This window comes from Oncorhynchus gorbuscha, unplaced genomic scaffold (assembly GCF_021184085.1).
Source record: "Oncorhynchus gorbuscha isolate QuinsamMale2020 ecotype Even-year unplaced genomic scaffold, OgorEven_v1.0 Un_scaffold_759, whole genome shotgun sequence".
Classification (NCBI taxonomy): Eukaryota; Metazoa; Chordata; class Actinopteri; order Salmoniformes; family Salmonidae; genus Oncorhynchus; species Oncorhynchus gorbuscha.
In genome coordinates this window covers 180,488-203,820 of record NW_025745797.1, presented here as the reverse complement: position 1 = coordinate 203,820, position 23,333 = coordinate 180,488, and the positions used below count along the sequence as shown (strand labels likewise).

General features: G+C 41.6%; 2 pseudogenes; both read left to right on the top strand.

Annotated features, from left to right (window-relative positions):
- LOC124020074 overlaps window positions 1–10,919 on the top strand; it is a 14,733-nt pseudogene extending 3,814 nt beyond the window's left edge.
- Window positions 10,920–15,613: 4,694 nt separating this feature from the next.
- LOC124020073 lies at window positions 15,614–22,881 on the top strand (annotated as a pseudogene).
- The last annotated feature ends 452 nt before the right edge of the window (window positions 22,882–23,333 follow it).

Below are 23,333 nucleotides of genomic sequence, written 5' to 3'. Positions count from 1 at the left end.
AGTAGTAGTATGGTGTGATTAGTAGTAGTATGGTGTGATTAGTAGTAGTATGTTAGTAGTAGGTGTGATTAGTAGTAGTATGGTGTGATTAGTAGTAGTATGGTGTGATTAGTAGTAGTATGGTGTGATTAGTAGTAGTATGGTGTGATTAGTAGTAGTATGGTGTGATTAGTAGTAGTATGGTGTGATTAGTAGTAGTATGGTGTGATTAGTAGTAGTATGGTGTGATTAGTAGTAGTATGGTGTGATTAGTAGTAGTATGGTGTGATTAGTAGTAGTATGGTGTGATTAGTAGTAGTATGGTGTGATTAGTAGTAGTATGGTGTGATTAGTAGTAGTATGGTGTGATTAGTAGTAGTAGTAGTATGGTGTGATTAGTAGTAGTAGTAGTATGGTGTGATTAGTAGTAGTATGTGATTAGTGTGTATGGTGTAGTAGTAGTAGTATGGTGTGATTAGTAGTAGTAGTATGGTGTGATTAGTAGTAGTATGGTGTGATTAGTAGTAGTATGGTGTGATTAGTAGTAGTATGTATGGTGTGATTAGTAGATTAGTGTGTAGTAGTAGTAGTATGGTGTGATTAGTAGGAGTATGATAGTGTGTAGTAGTAGTAGTATGGTGTGATTAGTAGGAGTATGATAGTGTGTAGTAGTAGTAGTATGGTGTGATTAGTAGGAGTATGATAGTGTGTAGTAGTAGTAGTAGTATGGTGTGATTAGTAGGAGTATGATAGTGTGTAGTAGTAGTAGTAGTATGGTGTGATTAGTAGGAGTATGATAGTGTGTAGTAGTAGTAGTAGTATGGTGTGATTAGTAGGAGTATGATAGTGTGTAGTAGTAGTAGTAGTATGGTGTGATTAGTAGGAGTATGATAGTGTGTAGTAGTAGTAGTAGTATGGTGTGATTAGTAGTAGTATGATAGTGTGTAGTAGTAGTAGTATGGTGTGATTAGTAGGAGTATGATAGTGTGTAGTAGTAGTAGTATGGTGTGATTAGTAGGAGTATGATAGTGTGTAGTAGTAGTAGTATGGTGTGATTAGTAGTAGTATGGTGTGAGTAGTAGTAGTATGATAGTGTGTAGTAGTAGTAGTAGTATGAGTGTGTAGTAGTAGTAGTATGATAGTGTGTAGTAGTAGTAGTATGATAGTGATTAGTAGTAGTATGATAGTAGTAGTAGTAGTATGTAGTATGATGTGAGTAGTAGTAGTATGATAGTGTGTAGTAGTAGTAGTATGATAGTGTGAGTAGTAGTAGTAGTAGTAGTAGTAGTAGTGTGTAGTAGTAGTAGTAGTAGTAGTAGTATGTGTAGTAGTAGTAGTATGATAGTGTGTAGTAGTAGTAGTAGTATAGTGTAGTAGTAGTAGTATGATAGTGATTAGTAGTAGTAGTAGTATGATAGTGTGTTAGTAGTAGTAGATAGTAGTTAGTAGTAGTAGTATGATGTGATTAGTAGTAGTAGTAGTAGATAGTGTGTATAGTAGTAGTAGTAGTAGTAGTGATAGTGTGTAGTAGTAGTAGTAGTATGATAGTGTAGTAGTAGTAGTAGTAGTAGTAGTATGATAATGTGTAGTAGTAGTAGTATGATTGTGATTAGTAGTAGTAGTAGTATGATAGTGTGTAGTAGTAGTAGTAGTATGATAGTGTGTAGTAGTAGTAGTAGTATGATAGTGTGTAGTAGTAGTAGTAGTAGTAGTATGGTGTGATTAGTAGTAGTATGATAGTGTGTAGTAGTAGTAGTAGTATGATAGTGTGTAGTAGTAGTAGTAGTATGATAGTGTTAGTAGTAGTAGTAGTATGATAATGTGTAGTAGTAGTAGTATGATTGTGATTAGTAGTAGTAGTAGTAGTATGATAGTGTGTAGTAGTAGTAGTAGTATGATAATGTGTAGTAGTAGTAGTATGATTGTGATTAGTAGTAGTAGTAGTATGATAGTGTTAGTAGTAGTAGTAGTATGATAGTGTGTAGTAGTAGTAGTAGTATGATAGTGTGTAGTAGTAGTAGTAGTAGTAGTGTGTAGTAGTAGTAGTAGTAGTAGTATGATAGTGTTTAGTAGTAGTAGTATGATAGTGTTTAGTAGTAGTATGATAGTGTGTAGTAGTAGTAGTATGATAGTGATTAGTAGAGTAGATTTAGTAGTAGTAGTAGTATGATAGTGTGTAGTAGTAGTAGTAGTAGTATGATAGTGTAGTAGTAGTAGTATGATTGTGTATGATAGTAGTAGTAGTAGTAGTGTGTAGTAGTAGTAGTATGATAGTGTGTAGTAGTAGTAGTAGTAGATAGTGATAGTAGTAGTAGTATGATAGTGTTTAGTAGTAGTAGTAGTATGATAGTGTGATAGTAGTAGTAGTAGTATGATAGTGTGATTAGTAGTAGTAGTAGTATGATAGTGTGTAGTAGTAGTAGTAGTATGATAGTGTGTAGTAGTAGTAGTATGATAGTGTTTAGTAGTAGTAGTAGTATGATAGTGTGTAGTAGTAGTAGTAGTAGATAGTGTAGTAGTAGTAGTAGTAGTAGTAGTAGTAGTATGATAGTGTTTAGTAGTAGTAGTAGTATGATAGTGTTAGTAGTAGTAGTAATGATAGTGATTTAGTAGTAGTAGTAGTATGATAGTGTGTAGTAGTAGTAGTAGTATGTAGTAGTAGTAGTAGTAGTAGATAGTGTGTAGTAGTAGTAGTATGATAGTGTTTAGTAGTAGTAGTATGATAGTGTGTAGTAGTAGTAGTAGTGATGATAGTGTGTAGTAGTAGTAGTAGTAGTAGTAGTAGATAGTGATTAGTAGTAGTAGTAGTATGATAGTAGTAGTAGTGTAGTAGTAGTATGATAGTGTGTTAGTAGTAGTAGTATGATAGTGTGATTAGTAGTAGTAGTATGATAGTGTAGTAGTAGTAGTAGTAGTAGTAGTAGATATGATAGTGTTTAGTAGTAGTAGTATGATAGTAGTAGTAGTAGTAGTGTGATTAGTAGTAGTAGTAGTAGTAGTAGTAGTTTATGTAGTGTTTAGTAGTAGTAGTATGATAGTGTGTAGTAGTAGTATGATAGTAGTAGTAGTAGTAGTATAGTGTGTAGTAGTAGTAGTAGTAGTATGATAGTGTTTAGTGATTAGTAGTAGTAGTAGTATGATAGTGTGTAGTAGTAGTAGTAGTATGATAGTAGTAGTATGATAGTGTTAGTAGTAGTAGTATGATAGTGTGATTAGTAGTAGTAGTATGATAGTGTGATTAGTAGTAGTAGTATGATAGTGTGATTAGTAGTAGTAGTATGATAGTGTGAGTAGTAGTAGTAGTATGATAGTGTGTAGTAGATAGTGTGATAGTAGTATGATAGTGTTTAGTAGTAGTAGTATGATAGTGTGATTAGTAGTAGTAGTATGATAGTGTTTAGTAGTAGTAGTAGTGTTGATAGTGTATGTAGTAGTAGTGTGATTAGTAGTAGTAGTATATGATAGTGTGTTAGTAGTAGTAGTATGATAGTGTGTTAGTAGTAGTAGTATGATTGTGATTAGTAGTAGTAGTAGTATGATAGTGTGTAGTAGTAGTAGTAGTATGATAGTGTTTAGTAGTAGTAGTAGAATGATAGTGTTTAGTAGTAGTAGTAGTATGATAGTGTGTAGTAGTAGTAGTAGTAGTAGATGATAGTGTTTAGTAGTAGTAGTATGATAGTGTGTAGTAGTAGTAGTATGATTGTGTTTAGTAGTAGTAGTAGTATAAGTGTAGTAGTAGTGTAGTAGTAGTATGATAGTGTGTAGTAGTAGTAGTAGTAGATAGTAGTAGTAGTAGTATGATAGTGATTAGTAGTAGTAGTAGTATGATAGTAGTATGATTAGTAGTAGTATGATAGTGTGTTTAGTAGTAGTAGTATGATAGTGTGAGTAGTAGTAGTAGTATGATAGTGTGAGTAGTAGTAGTAGTATGATAGTGTGTAGTAGTAGTAGTAGTATGATAGTGTGTAGTAGTAGTAGTAGTAGTAGATGATAGTGTGTAGTAGTAGTAGTAGTAGTATGATAGTGTGTAGTAGTAGTAGTAGTAGGATAGTGAGTAGTAGTAGTAGTATGATAGTGATTAGTAGTAGTAGTATGATAGTGTGAGTAGTAGTAGTAGTATGATAGTGTGATTAGTAGTAGTAGTATGATAGTGTGATTAGTAGTATGATAGTGATTTAGTAGTAGTAGTAGTATGATAGTGTGATTAGTAGTAGCAGTATGATAGTGTGATTAGTAGTAGTAGTATGATAGTGTGTAGTAGTAGTAGTGTATGATAGTGTGAGTAGTAGTAGTATGATAGTGTTTAGTAGTAGTATGATAGTGTGATTAGTAGTAGCATGATAGTGTGAGTAGTAGTAGTGTGTGATTAGTATCAGCATGATAGTGTGATTAAATGTAGTAAGTAGATAGTGTGATTAGTAGTAGTAGTATGATAGTGTGATTAGTAGTAGTAGTATGATAGTGTGATTAGTAGTAGTAGTGTGATAGTGTGATTAGTAGTATGATAGTGTAGGAGTGTGATTAGTATCAGTATGATAGTGTGATTAGTAGTTAGTATGATAGTGTGATTAGTAGTAGTAGTATGATAGTGTGATTAGTAGTAGTAGCAGTATGATAGTGTTGATTAGTAGTAGTAGTGATAGTGTGATTAGTAGTAGCATGATAGTGTGATTAGTAGTAGTAGTATGATAGTATTAGTAGTAGTATGATAGTGTTTAGTAGTAGTAGTATGATAGTGTGATTAGTAGTAGTATGATAGTGTGATTAGTAGTAGTAGTAGTATGATAGTGTGATTAGTAGTAGTAGTAGTGATAGTGTTTATTAGTAGTAGTATGATAGTAGTGTAGTAGTAGATATGATAGTGTGATAGTAGTAGTAGTATGATAGTGTGATTAGTAGTAGTAGTGATAGTGTTAGTAGTATTAGTATGATAGTGATTAGTAGTAGTAGTATGATAGTGTGATTAGTAGTAGTAGTATGATAGTGTGATTAGTAGTAGTAGTAGTATGATAGTGTTTATTAGTAGTAGTGATAGTGTGTGTAGTATAGTAGTAGTATGATAGTGTGTAGTAGTAGTAGTATGATAGTGTGATTAGTAGTCAGTATGATAGTGTGATTAGTAGTAGCATGATAGTGTTTATTAGTAGTAGTATGATAGTGTTTAGTTAGTAGTAGTATGATAGTGTGATTAGTAGTAGTAGCATGATAGTGTGATTAGTAGTAGTAGTAGTAGTGTTTAGTATTAGTATGATAGTAGTAGTAGTAGCATGATAGTGTGATTAGTAGTAGTAGTAGATAGTGTGATTAGTAGTCAGTATGATAGTGTGATTAGTAGTCAGTAGTATGATAGTGTGATTAGTATAGTATGATAGTGTTTATTAGTATCAGTATGATAGTGTGATAGTAGTAGTAGTATGATAGTGTGATTAGTATCAGCATGATAGTGTGATTAAATGTATCAGTAATGTATAGTAGTGATTAGTATCAGCATGATAGTGTGATTAGTATCAGCATGATAGTGTGATTAGTATCAGCATGATAGTGTTTAGTATCAGCATGATAGTGATTAGTATCAGCATGATAGTGTGATTAGTATCAGCATGATAGTGTGATTAGTATCAGCATGATAGTGTGATTATTATTAGCATGATAGTGTGATTAGTATCAGCATGATAGTGTGATTAGTATCAGCATGATAGTGTGATTAGTATCAGCATGATAGTGTTTAGTATCAGTATGATAGTGTGATTAGTATCAGCATGATAGTGTGATTAGTATCAGCATGATAGTGTGATTAGTATCAGCATGATAGTGTGTATTATTAGTATGATAGTGATTAGTATCAGCATGATAGTGTGATTAGTATCAGCATGATAGTGTGATTAGTATCAGCATGATAGTGATTAGTATCAGCATGATAGTGTGATTAGTATCAGTATGATAGTGTGATTAGTATCAGCATGATAGTGTGATTAGTATCAGCATGATAGTGTGATTAGTATCAGTATGATAGTGTGATTAGTATCAGCATGATAGTGTGATTAGTATCAGCATGATAGTGTGATTAGTATCAGCATGATAGTGTGATTAGTATCAGCATGATAGTGTGATTAGTATCAGCATGATAGTGTGATTAGTATCAGCATGATAGTGTTTATTATTAGTATGATAGTGTGATTAGTATCAGCATGATAGTGTGATTAGTATCAGCATGATAGTGTGATTAGTATCAGCATGATAGTGTTTATTATTAGTATGATAGTGTGATTAGTATCAGCATGATAGTGTGATTAGTATCAGCATGATAGTGTGATTAGTATCAGCATGATAGTGTTTATTATTAGTATGATAGTGTGATTAGTATCAGCATGATAGTGTGATTAGTATCAGCATGATAGTGTGATTAGTATCAGCATGATAGTGTGATTAGTATCAGCATGATAGTGTTTATTATTAGTATGATAGTGTGATTAGTATCAGCATGATAGTGTGATTAGTATCAGCATGATAGTGTGATTAGTATCAGCATGATAGTGTTTATTAGTAGCATGTAGTGTGATAGTGTGTATAGCATAGTATTAGTATCAGCATGATAGTGTGATTATTATTAGCATGATAGTGTGATTAGTATCAGCATGATAGTGTGATTAGTATCAGCATGATAGTGTTTATTATTAGTATGATAGTGTGATTAGTATCAGCATGATAGTGTGATTAGTATCAGCATGATAGTGTGATTAGTATCAGCATGATAGTGTGATTAGTATCAGCATGATAGTGTGATTAGTATCAGCATGATAGTGTGATTAGTATCAGCATGATAGTGTGATTAGTATCAGCATGATAGTGTGATTAGTATCAGCATGATAGTGTGATTAGTATCAGCATGATAGTGTGATTAGTATCAGCATGATAGTGTGATTAGTATCAGCATGATAGTGTGATTAGTATCAGCATGATAGTGTGATTAGTATCAGCATGATAGTGTGATTAGTATCAGCATGATAGTGTGATTAGTATCAGCATGATAGTGTGATTAGTATCAGCATGATAGTGTGATTAGTATCAGCATGATAGTGTGATTAGTATCAGCATGATAGTGTGATTAGTATCAGCATGATAGTGTGATTAGATCAGCATGATAGTGATTATTATCAGCATGATAGTGTGATTAGTATCAGCATGATAGTGTGATTAGTATCAGCATGATAGTGTGATTAGTATCAGCATGATAGTGTGATTAGGATCAGCATGATAGTGTGATTAGGATCAGCATGATAGTGTGATTAGGATCAGCATGATAGTGTGATTAGGATCAGCATGATAGTGTGATTAGTATCAGCATGATAGTGTTTATTATTAGTATGGTAGTGGGATTATTACAAGTATTATTAGTGTCAGTGTAGCAGTATCAAAGTAGTATGATAGTAGAAAGGTACAGTTGAAGTCTAATGTTTACGTACACTTAGGTTGAAGTCATTAAAACTCAATCCACAAATGTCCTGTTAACAAACTATAGTTTTGGCAAGTTGGTTAGGACATCTACTTTGTGCCTGACACATAATTTTTACAAAAATTGTTTACAGACAGATTATTTCACTTATAATTCACTGTATCACAAATCCAGTGGGTCAGAAGTTTTCATACACTAAGTTGACTGTGCCTTTAAACAGCTTGGAAAATTCCGGAAAGTGATGTCATGGCTTTAGAAGCTTCTGATAGGTTAATTGACACCATTTGAGTCAATTGGAGGTGTACCTGTGGATGTATTTCAAGGCCTACCTTCAAACTCAATGACTCTGCTTGACATCATGGGAAAATCAAAAGAAATCAGCCAAGACCTCAGATAAAACATTGTAGACCTCCACAAGTCTGGTTCATTCTTAGGAGCAATTCCAAACACCTGAAGGTACCACGTTCATCTGTACAAAAAATAGTACACAAGTATAAACACCATGGGACCAGGCAGCCGTCATACCGCTCAGGAAGGAGACGCGTTCTGTCTCCTAGAGATGAACGTACTTTGGTGCGAAAAGTGCAAATCAATCCCAGAACAACAGCAAAGGACCTTGTGAAGATGCTGGAGAAAACTGGTACAAAGTATCTATATCCGCAGTAAAACAAGTCTTATATCGACATAGCCTGAAAGGCCGCTCAGCAAGGAAGAAGCCACTGCTCCAAACACGCCATACAAAAGCAAGACTACCATTTGCAACTGCACATGGGGACAAAGATCACACTTTTGGAGAAATGTCCTCTGGTCTGATGAAACAAAAATTATAACTGTTTGACCATAATGACCATCGTTATGTTTGGAGGAAAAGGTGGGAAGCTGAAGAACACCATCCCAACCGTGAAGAACGGGGGTGGCAGCATCATGTTGTGGAGGTGCTTTGCTGCAGGAGGGACTGGTGCACTTCACAAAATAGATAGCATCATGAGGCGGGAAAATTATGTGGATATATTGAAGCAACATCTCAAGACATCAGTCAGGAAGTTAAATCTTGGTCCCAAATGGTTCTTCCAAATGGACAATGGCCCCAAGCATACTTCCAAAGTTGTGGCAAAATGGCTTAAGGACAACAAAGTCAAGGTGTTGGAGTGGCCATCACAAAGCCCTGACCTCCATCCCATAGAACATTTGTGGGCAGAACTGAACAAGCATGCGTGAGCAAGGAGGCCTACAAACCTGACTCAGTTACACCAGCTCTGTCAGGAGGAATGAGCCAAAATTCACCCAACTTATTGTGGGAAGCTTGTGGAAGGCTACCTGAAATGTTTGACCCAAGTTCAACAATTTAAATGCAAAGCTACCAAATACTAATTGAGTGTATGTAAACTTCTGACCCACTGGGAATGTGGGTCAGAATTCTCTCTACTATTATTCTGACATTTCACATTCTTAAAATAAAGTGGTGATTCTAATTTACCTAAAACAGGGAATTTTTACAAGGATTAAATGTCAGGAATTGTGTAAAAACGGAGTTTAAATGTACTTGGCTAAGGTGTTTGTAAACTTCCGACTTCAACTGTATATGGTTTCCACATATTTCATAAGCGCTCCAGTTTGTGTGGTTTACCCCCATCCTCTCTCTCTCTGTCAAAGGCTTATAACATCCATGTGTCTCCTCTCCCTCCATCAGGCCCAGGTTAAAAAACATCGACAGGAGCAGCGCTCAGCACCTAGAGGTCACGGTTGGAGACCTGACTGTCATCATCACAGACTTTAAGGAGAAAACCAAACCTCCCCCCTCCTCCACCACCACCACTACACCCCCCACCTCTACCACCCCCTCCAGCACTGTGTCTGTGTCTGCAGAACACCACAGTGGCTCCAGCTCAGACAACAACACTGAGAGAGGGGTCTCACGGTCATCTTCACCCCGGGGAGAGGGCTTCTTAGTCGGGACAGAGTCCCACTAGACCACCCCAATTGGAACCCCAGCCCAACAGACCCTCAGACCTCCAACCCCTAGACCTTGGCCTGGATCCCCGACACCGAGACCTTGTCTTGGATCCCCAACCCCTAGACCTTGGCCTGGATCCCCGACACAGAGACCTTGGCCTGGATCCCCAACCCCTAGACCTTGGCCTGGATCCCCGACACCGAGACCTTGTCCTGGATCCCCAACCCCTAGACCTTGGCCTGGATCCCAGACACAGAGACCTTGGCCTGGATCCCCCACCCCTAGACCCTGGCCAGGACCCCTAGACCCTGGCCTGGACCCCCAACCCCTAGACCTTGGCCTGGATCCCCAACCCCTAGACCTTGGCCTGGATCCCCGACACCGAGACCTTGGCCTGGATCCCCAACCCCTAGACCTTGGCCTGGATCCCCAACCCCTAGACCTTGGCCTGGATTCCCGACACAGACCTTTGCCTGGATCCCCAACCCCTAGACCCTGGCCTGGATCCCAGACACCGAGACCTTGGCCTGGATCCCCAACCCCTAGACCCTGGCCTGGATCCCCAACCCCTAGACCTTGGCCTGGATCCCCGACACAGACCTTTGCCTGGATCCCCAACCCCTAGACCCTGGCCTGGACCCCCAACCCCTAGACCTTGGCCTGGATCCCCAACCCCTAGACCTTGGCTATGACTACTCATGGCTTAACATAGGCCACTCTAACCTCACTCCTCTGTCCTCAACTCTGATATGTAATTTTATCTCTGGACTTGCACATTTACTGTAGTACTAGCTACAGGTTACAGCTAGATCAACACATTTAGCAGCTACAGGTTACAGCTAGATCAACACATTTAGCAGCTACAGGTTACAGCTAGATCAACACATTTAGCAGCTACAGGTTACAGCTAGATCAACACATTTAGCTGCTACAGGTTACAGCTAGATCAACACATTTAGCTGCTACAGGTTACATCTGGATCAACACATTTAGCAGCTACAGGTTACAGCAAGATCAACACATTTAGCAGCTACAGGTTACAGCTAGATCAACACATTTAGCAGCTACAGTTTATAGCTAGCACTACTACTACCAACCTTGAGTTGTGGTTTGCTTTTGGACAAAAAAAAACACCACAATCTGAAGTCTTGTTTTAATTACATTTCTCTGATTAACTTTAGGCCAATTTCACTGACTTTTAAAAACTATTTTTTGAAACCTGTGTTCTAAACATGAAGTAATGTCGTTACATTTAGCTGATCTTAGCCTATTGTACAGCTCTGTTTTAATGTGTTATAACATCACGTCAGTGTTAGTATCCATGTCAACATCGGAACTTTCAACCTCCTGTCCAATGAGAACTGTCGTGACATGATGATTATGGTTCTGAGTTCTTCAGTTTGTGTTGCATTATGGGAGAAAACATGAGGTACAGGTGGAGAGGATGGAAAACCTATGGGGCTCTCTTTTGGTACTTGTCTCTCAGTTGTAAAGTGTCATTTATTGATTGAATGTGTTGGAGACTGATTTATTGATTGAATGTGTTGGAGACTGAATTGTATTGTCATTCTAGACTCACATTTGTCCTGGATATGACCTGGTGTGGTTTTATCATTCATGAGAAAATGTTGGCATTATGAAAAAGGGTTCTAAAACAGCTTTGTCTGTTTTCTAGACTTTAACAGTTTGTCCTGGATATGAACACCTACCTCAAAGCTTGTCCTGGATATGAACCAGGGTTCTAGACTTTAACATTCCTGGATACATTTTCTATCCTTTAACAGTTTGTCCTGGATATGAACCAGGGTTCTTGACTTTAACAGTTTAGAAATGAACCAGGGTTCTAGACTTTAACAGACTTTGTCCTGGATTGAACCATGGTTCTAATGTCTATCCTGGAATGAACCAGATTCTAGACTTTAATGGCATTATGGATATGAAAAGGTTCTAGACTTTAACAGCTGTCTGGATATGTTTATGTTTCCTGGATATGAACCAGGGTTCTAGACTTTAACAGTTTGTCCTGGATATGAACCAGGGTTCTAGACTTTAACAGTTTGTCCTGGATATGAACCAGGGTTCTAGACTTTAACAGCTAGTCCTGGATATGAACCAGGGTTCTAGACTTTAACAGCTTGTCCTGGATATGAACCAGGGTTCTAGACTTTAACAGCTTGTCCTGGATATGAACCAGGGTTCTAGACTTTAACAGCTTGTCCTGGATATGAACCAGGGTTCTAGACTTTAACAGCTTGTCCTGGATATGAACCAGGGTTCTAGACTTTAACAGCTTGTCCTGGATATGAACCAGGGTTCTAGACTTTAACAGCTTGTCCTGGATATGAACCAGGGTTCTAGACTTTAACAGCTTGTCCTGGATATGAACCAGGGTTCTAGACTTTAACAGCTTGTCCTGGATATGAACCAGGGTTCTAGACTTTAACAGCTTGTCCTGGATATGAACCAGGGTTCTAGACTTTAACAGCTTGTCCTGGATATGAACCAGGGTTCTAGACTTTAACAGCTTGTCCTGGATATGAACCAGGGTTCTAGACTTTAACAGCTTGTCCTGGATATGAACCAGGGTTCTAGACTTTAACAGCTTGTCCTGGATATGAACCAGGGTTCTAGACTTTAACAGCTTGTCCTGGATATGAACCAGGGTTCTACTTTAACAGGGTTCTAGACTCTAGACTTTAACAGCTTGTCCTGGATATGAACCAGGGTTCTAGACTTTAACAGCTTGTCCTGGATATGAACCAGGGTTCTAGACTTTAACAGCTTGTCCTGGATATGAACCAGGGTTCTAGACTTTAACAGCTTGTCCTGGATATGAACCAGGGTTCTAGACTTTAACAGCTTGTCCTGGATATGAACCAGGGTTCTAGATTTTAACAGCTTGTCCTGGATATGAACCAGGGTTCTAGATTTTAACAGCTTGTCCTGGATATGAACCAGGGTTCTAGACTTTAACAGCTTGTCCTGGATATGAACCAGGGTTCTAGACTTTAACAGCTTGTCCTGGATATGAACCAGGGTTGTAGGGAACGTATGTTTGGATGGTCATTGATGACCAATAATGGGTAAGTAGTGAAAGCAGTTCTAGCCACAGTGTTTGACAGACACTATTGGCCTGATGTATAGTATTCACACACCTTGACTTTTTCCTCAAAAATTGTATTTTTTTGTTGTCAACGATCTAGATAAGTATTCAACCCCCTGAGTCAATACATGTTAGAATCCCATTTCTTCCTCTCTGGCGACTGAGTTAGGAAGGAGGCCTACATCTGTGTAGTGACTGGGTGTATTGATACACCATCCAAAGTGTAATTAATAACTTCATGATCAGAGGGATATTACATTTCTGTTTTTTTCTTTTATTTTTACCCATCTACCAATAGGTGCCCTTCTTTGTGAGACATTGGAAAACCTCCCTAAACTTTATGGTTGAATCTGTGTTTGAAATTCACTGCTCGACTGAGGGACCTTTCAGATAATTGTATGTGTGGGGTTCAGAAAGGAGGTAGTCATTCAAAAATCATGTTAAAACTTATTGCACACAGAGTGAGTCCATGCAACTTATTAGATGACTTGTTAAACACATTTTTTTTTACTCCCGAACTGATTTAGGCTTGTCATAACACGGTGGTTGAATACTTATTGACTCAAGACATTTTAGCTTTCATTTTTTAAATTCCACTTTGACATTGTGGGGTATTGTGTGTAGGCCAGTGACACAACATCTCAATTTAATCCTTTTTTAAATTCAGGCTGTAACACAACGAAATGTGGAAAAAGTCTAGGGGTGTGAATACGTTCTGAAGGCGCGGTAGGTAGAGTAGATCTTTCCTTTGTCTGGCCCTCCGGTGGCTACCGAGGATGAAAAGCCAGCCTTTTTACACACCGATAGCGCCATCTAGTGGATAACCTCTAACCCACATCAAATACAATGCAGTTTCGTTTATTATAGGTCGACAATTAAAACATATCAGTAATATCAGAAGGATGCTCTGATATTTCCTCATGAATGTGGTTTTGAAAAGTATATTTATTGTGTAGCCTACTTCTCAGAGTCACACACAGACCGGGAAAGGGATTCACTGTTATTTATACCCCTCCCTTCCCCCAATGGTTCTCCCAGAACAGTGTCTTGCCTGCAGTGTGAATGGTAAGCAGCCAGCTTCGTTCTGTGTCATGACTTTGAGTTCTGAAAGCGCTTTTACTTTTAATAATGCGCCGTTACATTCGTGCATTCCTCGTGTGCATGTTGTTTGCCATATTCTCGGCCTTGTACGTGTATAGTAAACTATTTGATTCAGATCTGTCGGTCGGAGGAGGAGGAGGACTGGGTGAGAAGACTTTCCTCCATCGAGCCGCGGCCTCTGAGCGAAGCGACATTGGACAAGAAACCAGGCGAGGCCCAGACGAAGCAGAACCAGGCGATCAACACTGGTACACTGGGTGATAGTTACACTGCTTATTATATAGCTAGATTGTAATACACTTCAAAAGGCTTCAAACTAAACGAATGCATAACTTTCTTGGTGAACAAATATTTCCTCTGCAAGTAATGTATTGGAATGTGCACCATTGACAGATGTGTCTCCACAATAGTATCAGTATCAACAAATATACTGCGACAAGACTAATTGTAACAATTCTGCATCCTTTCCACTTTCACTATGGTCATGGACACTGTTTACTTGCAGCTCCAGACCAAACAACTACATTAGGATCAATTGCTCCTCGCAAAGAAATGTAAATATAGCGAAACAAGCTCAATATAGCGTGTATGTACCTGTACTTAAAGAAACATACGCATTTTTTCTGCGGGAAAGTTGACTGGTTGAATTAGGTTCACTAGCGCGCATGGAGGTTCAATAACATATATTTCTTCGTGACTTGACTGTTGAGTTATTTCCACAACATCAAGAGTAACACCGATTTATTTTCATAGCTGATTGGTTTTCCTTCACCCTTTTGACCAACACGTCGAGGTGGTGCTGGCTGACCTACTAGGGGACCACCATTGTAAATACGAAAGTATTTTTAACTGACTTGCCTAGTTAAATAAAGGTTCAATAAAAAATAAATACTAGTTACAGATGTCTTGAGACAAACACATGTGGACTTGAGTCGGTAGTCTACACCAGTAAAACATTATATAATAAATACTAGTTACAGATGTCTTGAGACAAATACACGTGGACTTGAGTCGGTAGTCTACACCAGTAAAACATTACATAATAAATACTAGTTACAGATGTCTTGAGACAAACACACGTGGACTTGAGTCGGTAGTCTACACCAGTAAAACATTACATAATAAATACTAGTTACAGATGTCTTGAGACAAACACACGTGGACTTGAGTCGGTAGTCTACACCAGTAAAACATTACATAATAAATACTAGTTACAGATGTCTTGAGACAAACACACGTGGACTTGAGTCGGTAGTCTACACCAGTAAAACATTACCACTGAATAATAATAATAATAATAATAATAATATGAAAACAGATTGCAGTTGTTGAAATGGAAGTTAAATATCTGTTGGCCAACTTCAGTGGTCTCTGCTGGATTGCTAAGCAACAGGATATGCAATTAAACGTGTGCTTATGGCCTTTAACAGTTTGTTACCCCCTTCTCTCCTACAACAACTTTTAAATGCTCACATTGCTGCTTTGTCTCTCTTCAGTCAAGCAAGGGATCCCTGTCGGCTGTCAGGTTTAGCTGGCGGAGACAGGCATCTGGATTACTGTGTGATGAGAGGAGAAGAAAAGCCTTTTCAAATCCTCCGAAGCAGTTGGTGAACCTGGCACAAATCATTGACAAAGGTTTTAACCTTTTAAATGAAACAAACATTGGTTTGACTGTAGCATTACTTGTCTTTATTGGAAGGTACATCCTGAGGAAAGCAGAGGGCCGTGTGAGGACGGCTGCAGCCATACATCCTGAGGAAAGCAGAGGGCCGTGTGAGGACGGCTGCAGCCATACATCCTGAGGAAAGCAGAGGGCCGTGTGAGGACGACTGCAGCCATACATCCTGAGGAAAGCAGAGGGCCGTGTGAGGACGGCTGCAGCCTGAGGAAAGCAGAAGGTCGTGTGAGGACGGCTGCAGCCATACATCCTGAGGAAAGCAGAGGGCCGGCTGCAGCCTGAGGAAAGCAGAAGGTCTGCAGCTGCAGCCATACATCCTGAGGAAAGCAGAGGGCTGCAGTGTGAGGACGGCTGCAGCCATACATCCTGAGGAAAGCAGAGGGCCGTGTGAGGACGGCTGCAGCCATACATCCTGAGGAAAGCAGAGGGTCGTGTGAGGACGGCTGCAGCCATACATCCTGAGGAAAGCAGAGGGCCGTGTGAGGACGGCTGCAGCCATACATCCTGAGGAAAGCAGAGGGCCGTGTGAGGACGGCTGCAGCCATACATCCTGAGGAAAGCAGAGGGCCGTGTGAGGACGGCTGCAGCCTGAGGAAAGCAGAGGGCCGTGTGAGGACGGCTGCAGCCTGAGGAAAGCAGAGGGCCGTGTGAGGACGGCTGCAGCCATACATCCTGAGGAAAGCAGAGGGCCGTGTGAGGACGGCTGCAGCCTGAGGAAAGCAGAGGGTCGTGTGAGGACGGCTGCAGCCATACATCCTGAGGAAAGCAGAGGGCCGTGTGAGGACGGCTGCAGCCATACATCCTGAGGAAAGCAGAGGGCCGTGTGAGGACGGCTGCAGCCTGAGGAAAGCAGAGGGCAGTGTGAGGACGGCTGCAGCCGTACATCCTGAGGAAAGCAGAGGGCCGTGTGAGGACGGCTGCAGCCGTACATACTGAGGAAAGCAGAGGACCGTGTGAGGACGGCTGCAGCCGTACATACTGAGGAAAGCAGAGGACCGTGTGAGGACGGCTGCAGCCATGCACCTGGCTGTCGTGGCCTGTGGACAGAGACTAGAGGAGACTCTCACCATGCTGAAGTCTGCTGTTATGCTCAGCATCAAACCACTGTGCCTCCACATCTTCTCTGAAGACCAGCTGCACGCCAGCTTTATAGAGGCTGTGAGTTGGACTGGATGCACTACAAGGCCTATAGCCTGTGATTGGAAGCATAATAATGTGGTAGTAATGAGATGTGATAATGACGTTGTGACCGTGTGAGGACGGCTGCAGCCATACATCCTGAGGAAAGCAGAGGGCCGTGTGAGGACGGCTGCAGCCATACATCCTGAGGAAAGCAGAGGGCAGAGGGTCGTGTGAGGACGGCTGCAGCCATACATCCTGAGGAAAGCAGGCTGCAGCCATACATCCTGAGGAAAGCAGAGGGTCGTGTGAGGACGGCTGCAGCCATACATCCTGAGGAACATCAGAGGGCCGTGTGAGGACGGCTGCAGCCATACATCCTGAGGAAAGCAGGGACGGCTGCAGCCATACATCCTGAGGAAAGCAGAGGGCCGTGTGAGGACGGCCGTGTCCTGAGGACGGCCATACATCCTGCAGCCAGGACGGCTGCAGCCATACATCCTGCCGTACATACTGAGCCATACATCCTGAGGAAAGCAGAGGGCAGAGGGCCGTGAGGGCCGTGTGAGGACGGCTGCAGCCGAGGAAAGCACCTGGCTGTACATCCTGTGGCCTGTGGACAGAGACTAGAGGAGGCTCTCACCATGCTGAAGCCTGCTGTTATGCTCAGCATCAAGAGACCACTGTGCCTCCAGCATCTTCCTCCACATCTTCTCTGAAGACCAGCTGCACGCCAGCTTTATAGAGGCTGTGAGTTGGACTGGATGCACTACAAGGCCTATAGCCTGTGATTGGAAGCATAATAATGTGGTAGTAATGAGATGTGATAATGACGTTGTAATATCATGTCCTACTATGATAATGTAATAGCATCTACATCACAACTCTAACATATAGGCTTCAATAAAGTCCCATTTGGTCCAGTGTACATGATACACACAGAATAGAAAACATTATGAACAGCTGCTCTTTCCATGACAGACTGACCAGGTGAATCCAGGTGAAAGATATGATCCCTTGTTGATGTCACCTGTTAAAGCCACTTCAATCAGTGTAGATGAAGGGGAGGAGACGGGTTAAAGAAGGATTTTTAAGCATTGAGACATGGATTGTGTATTACATTTACATTTAAGTCATTTAGCAGACGCTCTTATCCAGAGCGACTATGTGTGGCCTTCAGAGGGTGAATGGGCAAGACAAAAGATTGAAGTGCCTTTTGAATCGGGAACGGTAGTAGGTGCCAGGCGTACTGGTTTGTGTTAAGAACCGCAATGCTAATATGATGAGCTTACCTAGTGGTGCAGCGGTCTAGGGCACTGCATCTCAGTGTTAGAGGCGTCACTACAGACCCTGGTTCGATCCCAGGCTGTATCACAACCGACTGATCGGGAGTCCCATAGGGCAGCACACAATTGGCCCAGCGTCGTCCAGGTTAGGGGAGGGTTTGGCCAGGGTAGGGGAGGGTTTGGCCAGGGTAGGGGAGGGTTTGGCCAGGTTAGGGGAGGGTTTGGCCAGGGTAGGGGAGGGTTTGGCCAGGTTAGGGGAGGGTTTGGCCAGGTTAGGGGAGGGTTTGGCCAGGGTAGGCCGTCATTGTAAAATAAGAATTTGTTCTTAACTGTCTTGCCTAGTTAAATTAAGGTTAAATAAATAAAATTAAAATGCTAAACAGTTTCCTGTGTGTATCAAGAATGATCCACCACCCAAAGGACATCCAGCCAACTTGACACAACTGTGGGAAGCATTGGAGTCAACATGGGCCAGCCTCTCTGTGGAAGGCTTTCCACACCTCTTAGAGTCCATTCACTGACAAATTGAGGCTGTTCTGTGGACAAAGGGGGGTGGAACTCAATATTAGGAAGGTGTTCCTAATGTTTGGTGTACTCAGTGTATAACCTAGACCAGGGGTGTATAACTAACTCCATGGAGGGCCCAGGTTCTGCAGGTTTTAGTTTTTTTCCTTTCAATTAAGACCTAGACAACCAGGTGTGGGGAGTTCCTTACTAATTAGTGACCTGAATTCATCAATCAAGTAAAAGGGAGGAGCGAAGACCTGCCTCCACTCAGACGTCCGTGGAATGAGTGTGACACGTGACCTAGAGGTTATCTATCTGGTCTAAACCTTTGAGTATTTGCCTCTTTTTAAAACCTCTGTGTAATAACACTTGTCTGTTTGCTTTGTTCTGTGTTTAGTTAGAGTCGTGGCCAGGTTCGTTCTGCTCCAGGTTTAACTACACTCTGTACCCCATTACCTTCCCCCGTGAGAATGCTGGAGAGTGGAAGAAGCTCTTCAAACCATGTGCTTCTCAGAGACTATTCCTACCTGTGAGTTTCATAGCTGGAGAAATTCTATTTTGTTTAATTATTAGCGTGATGATGGTTTCCATGGCCTCAGAATAATATCTTAGAGTAAAAATGTTACTGTACATGTATACACTGCTAAATGGGTTGTCTGTTTCTGATTCTCTCTTGTCTTCAGTTGATCCTAAAGGCGGTGGACTCAGACATCTTGTTCCTGACCTCTAACCTCTGTTTCTGTTCCCCAGCTCATCCTAAAGGAGGTGGATTCTCTAGTCTAGGTGGACTCGGACATCTTGTTCCTCCAGCCTGTAGACGCTCTGTGGTCCCTGCTAGCTCACTTCAACGCTACCCAGCCGGCCGCCATGGCGCCGGAGCACGAGGAGCCACACATCGCCTGGTACAGCCGCTTCGCCCGCCACCCCTATTATGGCAGGACGGGCATCAACTCTAGAGTCATGCTCATGAACATGACCCGCATCAGGGCCACATACTTCAAGGTAATATAAACTTTGACCAGCAGAGGTCACCATTGCAATACAGTCAGATGTAATATAAACTTTGACCAGCAGATGTCACCATTGCAATACATTCAGATGTAATATAAAATTTGACCAGCAGAGGTCACCATTGCAATATAGTCAGATATAATGTCATCCAGAGATGGGAGAATCGAGATTTTCTGCAATAAATGTATCATTGTTGAATGAATGACAAACAAACCTCATATTAAAGATGTTTGCACAGGCACTTTGATTTTACACTTAGCTCGTTTTCCACAATGTAACACACTCTCTGTCCTGTTCTGTGTGATCAGAATGACACGGCGTCAGTGGGTCTGAGGTGAGAGGAGCTGCTGATGCCCCTGCTGCAGAAATATAAACTAAACATGACCTGGGGAGACCAGGACCTGCTCAACATCATCTTCCATCACAACCCTGGTGAGACTCACAGCTCAGTACCTCCCTTATTACACCACATGATGAGACACATGACATATAGACAGTGTATATGGTTGTTACAGTAGAAACATCAAATTCATTTATAAAGCCCTTCTTACATCAGCTGATATCTCAAAGTGCTGTACAGAAACCCAGCCTAAAACCCCAAACAGCAAGCAATGCAGATGTAGATAGACGGTGGCTTGGAAAAACTCCTTAGAAAGGAGTCACAACCTTGGAGAGACTCAACTCTCAACACACAGCTGTTTAACACACCATTCAATATGATTTTACTGCTGCAGTTTAATGATTTGTTCATTTTATTTTACATTTTTTACATAACACTTTTTGAAAGCATTGTTGGTTATATACTTGTAAGTAAGCATTTCACTGTAAGATCTACTACACTTGTTGTATTCGGCACGTGACAAATAAAATGTGATTTGATTAGAAACATGAACCTTTTAAATGTAATAGTTGTGGCAGGTATCCCAGCTCCAGCCTTGCAGGACAGCAGTGTCTTGTCTTGTTGTTTACCTGGGTAATAAGTTGTGTGTCGAGATGATCAACTGAAAGCTCCAGGGTCAGAAGACAACCAGAAGTATTGTCTTTGTGCCTCTAAACTATCCCTTGTCTCTCCCTCTCCAGAGTGTCTGTTGGAAGTCCCCTGCCACTGGAACTACCGTCCAGACCACTGTATCTACGGCAGTAACTGTGGCTCCGCGGAGGAGGAGGGTATCTTTATCCTGCACGGGAACAGAGGAGTGTACCATGACCTCAAACAGCCTGCCTTCAGGGCTGTCTACGACGCCATACGACAGGTAAACTAAGCGATCACAGATCAGTGTAGTCTACGACGCCATACGACAGGTCAACTAAACGATCACAGATCAGTGTAGTCTACGACGCCATACGACAGGTCAACTAAACGATCACAGATCAGTGTAGTCTACGACGCCATACGACAGGTCAACTAAACGATCACAGATCAGTGTAGTCTACGACGCCATACGACAGGTCAACTAAACGATCACAGATCAGTGTAGTCTACGACGCCATACGACAGGTCAACTAAGCGATCACAGATCAGTGTAGTCTACGACGCCATACGACAGGTAAACTAAGCGATCACAGATCAGTGTAGTCTACGACGACATACGACAGGTCAACTAAACGATCACAGATCAGTGTAGTCTACGACGCCATACGACAGGTAAACTAAGCGATCACAGATCAGTGTAGTCTACGACACCGTACGAAAGGTAGGCTAAAAGATCAAAGATCTACGACGCCAAACGACAGGTAGGCTAAATGATCACAGAGCAGTATTTCAGCCCGCCTTCTGGGCCGTCTACGATGCCAATACGACAGGTAGGCTAAACGATCACAGAGCAGTATTTCAGCCCGCCTTCTGGGCCGTCTACGATGCAATACGACAGGTAGGCTAAACGATCACAGAGCAGTATTTCAGCCCGCCTTCTGGGCCGTCTACGATGCCATACGACAGGTAGGCTAAACGATCACAGAGCAGTATTTCAGCCCGCCTTCTGGGCCGTCTACGATGCCATACGACAGTTAAACTCAACGATCACAGATAAAGGTTTACAGATGGGAAAACAACTTGATTGTCTTTCATTGATTGTGTATTAGGTGTGTAAGGAAATGTTTGTTTGTGCGTCCAGACCACGTCTATGCAGATCTCCACACGTTTTAGTGTTGAGTGAAATAGATTTCCTCATCAGGATGTGTTCTAACTGATCAGTTGTTTTAATGATATCGATGACACTGGGCATTTGTTTAAGGACATCATCAATGTCCAGGTTCGTATTGCTTTCCTATAACTAAGGGTCGAGCGTCCATCAGAAAGATGCATGGTCAATATTTCGTCCTTGCCTCTCAGTACGTCTGACACTCACACACACACACCTCATACATAATATGTGAGAGTATTAAAGCCACAGTTAAACCACGGCCCAGGAAAGAGCAGTAAAGTTTTAGTGCTGATGGTTCATGTAGAGGCTCCACTGACACAGTGCTCCGTCATCCTCATAAAAACAACACACACATTGGAAATGGAGCTTTATGGCCGGGGGGGCGGGGCTTAACTTTTAGTAACCCAATATCAGGGACTAAACCAAACGAGAGGACGTAAAATAGTCATCCCCTTTGATTTCCTGTGAGGGCTGTAAAGGTACTTCCATTATTGGGAAGAGGAGACTGATTGTGTCTGTAGTTGGACCGAGGAGGATAATAAGGTGGGATTTTTCTCTCTCTACATCACCCCAGCAGCTTCATGGACATTTATTCCAATGAAAAGAAAGGTTGGAAGTCTTTCTTAGGCTTTCTACAACTATTAAACATGTTTCACTACCTGTCTATTTGATCACACATTAAAAGCAGGCAATGATGTGAATTGTAAAATGGTGAATTGTACTGATTGTAAGACGCTCTGTATAAGAGCTTCTGCCAAATGACTAAAATGTAATGAATTTCTGGCCACAGCTGCAGTAGATATCTAGAAGTGTGGACTTCACGTAGTGCCTGTTTGATAACAGAATGCTCTATGTCTCAGTACTCATTTAGGGAGGATCCTGCGAGCTCTCTGCTGGTCCCACTGGAGGAAGAGCTGTTGAAGATGACCCGTTCATACTGTGGTAAATCACATGTTCTGTTTACTAAGAGACTGGCTCACAGTAATATAATAATAATAATATATGCCATTTAGCAGACGCTTTTATCCAAAGCGACTTACAGTCACGTGTGCATACATTCTACGTATGGGTGGTCCCGGGGGATCGAACCCACTACCCTGGCGTTACAAGCGCCATGCTCTACCAACTGAGCTACACAGGACTACACAGCCTTGCCAACGTCAACAGAGATGCTCAGCGTCCACATGGATGCTAGTCTGAAGTCCTGGGCCTCCAGGCTGTCCTATAGTGTTGTCATGTTCAGAGAGGTGGTAGCCTGGGTTCTGTACATTAGAGCACACTGGAGCAAAACCTTTTGCAACGGATCACTAAAATGGCCGTTTCTTATTGGACAAGATGAGCTAGTGCCTGCTGTTTCATTTCATCTTGTGTTTCATGACTACTTGGCACCTACAGCTACATGGCTGAATGAATTCATTGATACATTTTTATTTAACTGGGCAAGTCAGTTAAGAACAAGTTTAAATTGTACAATATCAGCCTACCCCGGTCAAACCCTCCCCTAACCCGGACGATGCTGGGCCGGTTGTGGGCCACCCTATTGGACTCCCGATCACGGCCGGTTGTGGGCCACCCTGTGGGACTCCCGATGCTGGGCCAGTTGTGGGCCACCCTGTGGGACTCCCGATCACGGCCGGTTGTGGGCCACCCTATGGGACTCCCGATCACGGCCGGTTGTGATACAGCCCGGGATCAAACCAAGGTCTGTAGTGACGCCTCTAGCATTGAGATGCAGTGTCTTAGACCACTTCGCCACTCGGGAGGAAGAGACGAGATGGATGTTGGTGACTTCATATGCAGGAGATACATACTGTGTGAAGAATGATGTCGCTGTCATCACTACAGATCCCACATCTTGTTCAGCGTTTCTCTGGTCATAGTCATCTGTATAGGAGGCTATATGACATTTCCAATGCTGACGAGGCTCTTCTTTAATAGTGCTGTCTGCTGTATTCAAGAGGCCTTGCTCTCCATATTGGAGAATGTGGTCTTATCCGG